This window comes from Mustela nivalis (genome assembly GCF_964662115.1).
Source record: "Mustela nivalis genome assembly, chromosome: 4".
NCBI classification, from domain to species: Eukaryota; Metazoa; Chordata; class Mammalia; order Carnivora; family Mustelidae; genus Mustela; species Mustela nivalis.
The window spans coordinates 94,283,001-94,290,757 of record NC_139023.1 but is presented as its reverse complement, the minus strand read 5'-3'; positions in this window follow the sequence as shown (position 1 = coordinate 94,290,757).

Sequence of the window (7,757 nt, the reverse complement as noted above, 5' to 3'; positions counted from 1 at the left end):
GGTGTAAGGTAATATCTCAGTGTGGTTTTGATTTTAATTTCCATGACAGCTAATGATGAACATTTTTTCATGTGTTTGTTATCCTTTGTATGGGGAAATGTCTGTTCATATCTTCTGCCCATTTTATGAATTGGTTGTTTTTTAAATGTTGAGTTTGAGAAGTTCTTTATAGATCTTGGAAATCAGCCCTTTGTCTGTAGTGTCATTTCCAAATATCTTCTCCCATTCTGTGGGTTGTCTCCTTGTTTTGTTAACTGCTTCTTTTGCTGTATAGAAGCTTTTGATCTTGATGAAGTCCCAATAGTTTATTTTTGCTTTTGTTTCCTTTGCCTTTGGAGATGTGTTTTCAAAGAAGTTGCTGTGGCCATTGACGAAGAGGTCACTGCCTGTGTTCTCTTCTAGGGTTTTGATGGATTCCTGTCTCACATTGATGTCTTTCATCCATTTAGAGCTTATCGTTGTGGCTGGTGAAAGAGAATGGTTGAGTTTTAGTCTTCTGTAGGTAACTCTACAATTTTCCCAGCACCATTTAAACTTTTTTCCACTGGTTATTTTTTCCTGCTCTTCAAAGATTATTTGACCATAGAGTTGAGGATCTATATGTGGGCTCTCTACTCTGTTCCATTGGTCTATGTGTCTGTTTTTGTGCCAGGACTAAGCTGTGTTGGTGATCAGAGCTTTGTAATATGGCTTGAAATCAGGCAACATGATGCCCCCAGCTTTGTTTCTCTTTTTCAACATTTCCTTGGTAATTCAGGGTCTTTCCGGTTTCTTACAAATTTTAGGTTTGTTTGTTCCAGCACCTTGAAAAATGTCAATGGCATTTTGATCAGGATAGCATTGAAAGTATAGATTGTTCTCGGCAGCATAGACATTTTACCATGTTTATTTTTCTGGCCCATGAGCTGGAATGTTTTTTCATCTTTTTGTGCCTTCTTCAGTTTCTTAAATGAGTGTTCTGTAGTTTCCTTTATCCTTTACCCTTTGGTTAGGTGTATTCCAAGTTATCTTACGTGTTTTGGTGCTATTGTCAATTCTCTAATTTCACTTTCTACATTTTCATTGTTAGTGACTAAGAAAGCAACTGATTGGGATGCCTGGGTGGCTCAGTTGGTTGGACGACTGCCTTCAGCTCAGGTCATGATTCCGGAGTCCCGGGATCGAGTCCTGCTTCAGGCTCCCAGCTCCCTGGGAGTCTGCTTCTCCCTCTGACCTTCTCCTTGCTCATGCTCTCTCTCATTGTCTCTCTCTCAAATAAATAAATAAAATCTTAAAAAAAAAAAAAAGAAAGCAACTGATTTCTGTACATTGATTTTGTATCCTGCCACATTACTGAATTGCTGTATGAGTTCTAGTAGTTTGGGGGTCGAGTCTTGGGTTTTTCCATGTAAAGTATTATGTCATCTGTGAAGAGAGAGAGTTTGACTTCTTCTTTGCCAATTTGAATACCTTTCATTTCTTTTTGTTGTCTGATTGCTGTTGCTAGAACTTCTAGTACTTGTGTTGAACAACAGTGGCGAGAGTGGGCATCCTTGTCATTTTCCTGATCTGAGTGAGAAAGCTCTCAACTTTTTCCCATTGAGGATGATATTTGATGTGGATTTTTCATAGATGGATTTTATGAAGTTGAGGAATATTCCCTCTATCCCTATACTCTGAAGAGTTTTAATCAGGAAAGAATTCTATATTTTGTCAAATGCTTTTTCTGCATCAATTGAGAGGATCATGTGTTTCTCTCTCTCTTCTCTTACTGATTTGTTCTATCACATTGATTAATTTGTGAATGTTGAACCACTCTTGCATCCCAGGATAAATCCCACATGGTCATGATGGATAATCCTTTTAATGTACTCTTGGCTCCTATTAGCTAGAATCTTGTTGAGAATTTTGCTATCTGTATTAATCAGGGATATTGGTCTGAAAATCTCCTTTTTTTTAAAATAATTTTTTATTTTTTATAAACATATATTTTTATCCCCAGGGATACAGGTCTGTGAATCACCAGGTTTACACACTTCACAGCACTCACCAAAGCACATACCCTCCCCAATGTCCATAATCCCACCCCCTTTTCCCAAACCCCCTCCCCCCAGCAACCCTCAGTTTGTTTTGTGAGATTAAGAGTCACTTATGGTTTGTCTCCCTCCCAGTCCCATCTTGTTTCATTGATTCTTCTCCTACCCACTTAAGCCCCCATGTTGCATCACCACTTCCTCATATCAGGGAGACCATATGATAGTTGTCTTTCTCTGCTTGACTTATTTCACTAAGCATGATACGCTTTAGTTCCATCCACGTTGTCGCAAATGGCAAGATTTCATTTCTTTTGATGGCTGCATAGTATTCCATTGTGTATATATAACACATCTTCTTTATCCATTCATCTGTTGATAGACATCTAGGTTCTTTCCATAGTTTGGCTATTGTGGACATTGCTGCTATAAACATTTGGGTGCATGTGCCCCTTTGGATCACTACGTTTGTATCTTTAGGGTAAATACCCAGTAGTGCAATTGCTGGGTCATAGGGCAGTTCTATTTTCAACATTTTGAGGAACCTCCATGCTGTTTTCCAGAGTGGCTGCACCAGCTTGCATTCCCACCAACAGTGTAGGAGGGTTCCCCTTTCTCCGCATCCTCGCCAGCATCTGTCATTTCCTGACTTGTTGATTTTAGCCATTCTGACTGGTGTGAGGTGATATCTCATTGTGGTTTTGATTTGTATTTCCCTGATGCCGAGTGATATGGAGCACTTTTTCATGTGTCTGTTGGCCATCTGGATGTCTTCTTTGCAGAAATGTCTGTTCATGTCCTCTGCCCATTTCTTGATTGGATTATTTGTTCTTTGGGTGTTGAGTTTGCTAAGTTCTTTATAGATTCTGGACACTAGTCCTTTATCTGATATGTTGTTTGCAAATATCTTCTCCCATTCTGTCAGTTTTCTTTTGATTTTGTTAACTGTTTCCTTTGCCGTGCAAAAGCTTTTGATCTTGATGAAATCCCAATAGTTCATTTTTGCCCTTGCTTCCCTTGCCTTTGGCGTTGTTCCTAGGAAGATGTTGCTGCGGTAGAGGTCGAAGAGGTTGCTGCCTGTGTTCTCCTCAAGGATTTTGATGGATTCCTTTCGCACATTGAGGTCCTTTATCCATTTTGAGTCTATTTTTGTGTGTGGTGTAAGGAAATGGTCCAATTTCATTTTTCTGCATGTGGCTGTCCAATTTTCCCAGCACCATTTATTGAAGAGGCTGTCTTTTTTCCATTGGACATTCTTTCCTGCTTTGTCGAAGATTAGTTGACTGTAGAGTTGAGGGTCTATTTCTGGGCTCTCTATTCTGTTCCATTGATCTATGTGTCTGTTTTTGTGCCAGTACCATGCTGTCTTGATGATGACAGCTTTGTAATAGAGCTTAAGTCCAGAATTGTGATGCCACCAATGTTAGCTTTCTTTTTCAATATCCCTTTGGCTATTCGAGGTCTTTTCTGGTTCCACGGCAGGGATGTCCATTATCACCACTGCTATTCAACATAGTACTAGAGGTCCTAGCCTCAGCAATCAGACAACAAAAGGAAATTAAAGGCATCCAAATCGGCAAAGAAGAAGTCAAATTATCACTCTTCGCAGATGATATGATACTATATGTGGAAAACCCAAAAGACTCCACTCCAAAACTGCTAGAACTTATACAGGAATTCAGTAAAGTGTCAGGATATAAAATCAATGCACAGAAATCAGTTGCATTTCTCTACACCAACAGCAAGACAGAAGAAAGAGAAATTAAGGAGTCCATCCCATTTACAATTGCACCCAAAACCATAAGATACCTAGGAATAAACCTAACCAAAGAGGCACAGAATCTATACTCAGAAAACTATAAAGTACTCATGAAAGAAATTGAGGAAGACACGAAGAAATGGAAAAATGTTCCATGCTTCTGGATTGGAAGAATAAATATTGTGAAAATGTCTATGCTACCTAAAGCAATCTACACATTTAATGCAATTCCTATCAAAGTACCATCCATCTTTTCAAAGAAATGGAACAAATAATCCTAAAATTTATATGAAAATCTCCTTTTTGATGGGGTCTTTTTCTGTTTTGGGGTCCAAGGTAATGCTGGCCTCATGGAAAGAATCTGGAAGTTTTCCTTCTGTTCCTATTTCTTGAAACAGCTTCAGGAGAATAGGTCTTATTTCTTCTTTGAGTGTTTGGTAGAATTCCCAGGGAATCTGTCAGGTTCTGGACTTTTGTTATTTGGGAGGTTTTTGATCACTGTTTCAATCTTGTTACTAATTATTGATATATTCAGGTTGTCAGTTTCTTCCCGTTTCAGTCTTGGAAGTTTATAGATTTCTAGGAATGCATCCATTTCTTCTAGGTTCCTTAACTAATTGGCATATTGATCGATAATAATAGCTGTTATAATAATTTCTGATGATTGTTTCTCTTTCCTTGGTGTTAATCATGATCTCCCTTCTTTCATTGATAATTTTATTAATTTCAGTCCTTTCTTTTTTTCTTTTGGGTAAGTCTGGCCAGTGGTATATCAATCTTATTAATTCTTTCAAAGAACCAGCTTCTAGTTTCATTCATGTGTTCTACTCTATTTCTGGTCTTTAATTCATTGCTCTCTATGCTTCTTAATTATTTCCCTTCTCATGTGTGAGTTAGGCTAAATTTGTTGTTGATTCTCCAGTACTTTAAGATGTAAAGAGGGTTTGTGTATTCAAGATTTTTATATTTTTTGAATGAGGCTTGGATGGCTATGTATGTTCCCCTTAGGACCACCTTTGCCGAATCCCATAGGGTTTGGAAGGATGCGTTTTCATTCTAATTAGTTTCCATGAATTGTTGAAGTTCTTCTTTGATTTCCTGGTTGACCCAAACATACTTGCACAAGATGGCCTTTAGCTTCCAAGTGTTTGTATTTCTTCCAGACTTTTTTTTTGTGATTGAGTTCCAGTTTCAAAGGATTGTGGTCTGAGAATATGCAGGGAATAATCTCAATCTTTTTGGTATCAGATAAGACCTGATTTGTGACCCAGTATGTGGTCTATTCTGGAGAAAGTTCCATGGCATTTGAGAAGAATGAGTATTTTGTTGTTTTAGTGTGGAATGTTCTGTTTATATCTATGGGTCCATTTGGTGCAGTGTGTCATTCAACGCTCTTGTTTCTTTTTTGATTTTTCTGCTTAGATGATCTGTTATTGCTGAGAGTGAATTATTAAGGTCCCCTACAGTTAATGTATTCATATCAATATAACTCTTTATTTTGATTAACAGTTGGCTTATACAGTTAGCTGACCCATGTTAGATCATAGATATTTACAGTTGTTAGATCTTCTTGTTGGATAGACCCTTTAGGAAAGCTATAGTGTCCTTCTGTATCTCTGACTACAGTTTTTAAAAAAAAATATTTTTTAAAGGTTTTATTTATTTATTTGAGAGAAAGAGAGAGAGAGTGAGAGCATGAGAGGCTAGAGGATCAGAAGGAGAAGCAGACTTCCTTGCTGAGCAGGGAGCCTGAAGCAGAACTCAATCCCAGGGCTCCAGGATCATGACCTGAGCGGAAGGCAGTTGCTTAACCAATGGAGCCACCCAGGTGTGCCCCTCTGACTACAGTCTTTATCTTGAAATCTAATTTGCCTGATGCAAAGAAAATTGCTACCCCAGTTTTCTTTTGCAGTCCATTGGCATGAAAAACGGTTTTCCATCCCTTCACTTTCAGTCTTGGTGTATCTTTAGGTTCAGAATGAGTCTCTTGTAGACAGCACATGGATAGGTCATGTCTTCTTACCCAGTTTGCAGTTTGCAACTCTGTGCCATTTTATAGGAGCATTTAGGCTGTTCATGTTGAGAGTGATTATTTAAAGATATGATTTTATTGTCATCATGTTGCCTGTGAAGTCTTTGTTTTTGTAGATTGCCTCTGTAAATTTCTGTTTTATGTCACTCTTGGTGTCTTTCTCCTTTTACAGAACCTCCCTTAATATTTCTTGCAGGGCAGGCTTTGGTCACATATTCTTTCAGTTTTTGCCAGTCTTAAAAGTTCTTTATCTCTCCACCCATTCTAAATGACAGCCTTGCTGGATGGAGTATTCTTGGCTGCATGTTCTTCTCATTTAGTACCTTGAATATGTCTTGCCAGCCCTGTCTAGCTTTCTAGATCTCTGTGGACAGGTCTGACATTATTCTGATGTTCCTCCCTCTGTTCATAAGGAATTTTTTCCCCCTAGCTGCCCTTAAAATGTTTTCCCTAGTTTTAGGACTTGTGAGTTTCACCATTTCATGCCTGGAGGTTGGTCTGCTTTCCTTGATCTTGGGGGGAGTGTCCTCTATGCCTCTAGGATATGAATACTTGTTTTGTTCCCCGGATTAGGAAAGTTTTCAGCTTTAGGATTTGCTCAGATATATCTTCTAGTCCTCTCTCTCTCTCCACCCCCTCAGGAATCCAAATTAATCTAACATTGTTACGTTTCATGGTGTCATTTATTTCTCTAATTCTGTTTTCATGGATTCTAAGCTCTTTGTTCAAGGCCTCCTCCTGATCTTCTTTTCTATCAGTTTTTCTGTATCACTAATTTGTTCTTCTGCTTCATTTACCCTAGCTGTTAGAGTATCTAGATTAGAATCTCATTGATAGCATTTTTAAGTTCTGCTAAATCTGCTCTCACTTCCGCCCTTAGAGAATCTATATTACTGGTAATGATTTTCTCCAACCTAGCTATTGTTTGCATGACTGTTACCCTGAAGTTTATTTCCAACATCTTGCTTATATCCATATCCATTAGTTCTGTGGCAGAGGTCACAGTCTCTGAATTGGTCCTCTGTTGGAAGTTCTTCCTCCTAATCATTCTGGTGAGAGGTGGTTGAAGGAATGTACAGAGTCCAAACTATTGACACAACCCTAGCAAGAAGCACCTGTTTTATAGGGACCGTAGGGGTGTTGGCTTCTTGTTCTTTCAGCCTATCTTCTAGGGGAGGGGCCTGCCACACTGTTACTCAGGCAATCTTGTTTGGGTAGAGTTGCCCTGCCCCTTGTGGAGGGTATGGCCTAGTGAAAACTAGTTTTCCTGGGGCTTTTGTTCTCTGGTGGCTTTCCCTAGGGGCTTTCTGCCTCTCTTTTGAGAGTCAGAGCAGAAGTGACCATATCTAGTCTTCTATCTCAGAACAGAGATCACAGTCTATTCTCCAGAATAGACTATTCTCCAGAAATAGATCACAGGCTATTCTCCAGAAAGCCCTCCAGGCTATATCAACTCCATTTTTGTCTGTGCTGCTAAAAATTGCAGTGTCCTGGGTTGTGTGCCCCACAGCAGTACTCCCAGCCCTCACTTCCAGGTCCAGGCACATCTTTGCCCTTTGTGCTTCTAAAATTGCCAGCTGCCCCAGTTCACACATGTGCCAGCAGCCCCAGGTTTCAGCCTAAAGAACTGCCTTAAAGTCTTTTCCCTGCTGCTACCAGTCTTTGGTCTTTGAGTCTGTACCCAGTATCCAAAGCAAGACACTTTTGCACTCCTGTGTTACTTCACCTTCCTGGTGACAGCACTTCTGGCAGCTCCCTCCCTCTTCCATTTATCTTCTGGTATCTGCCCGCAGAATTGCACCTCCCGGCTTCATACCTCGAAACCAGCTACCAGAGATATTCTGTTGGTATAGATCTTGATATATCTTCTTACATCTCGGGCTGATTTCTTGGGTGTTCAGAGTGGTCTGGTAGATATCTAGCTCAATTGACTAGATACCTAGCTCAGGCGACT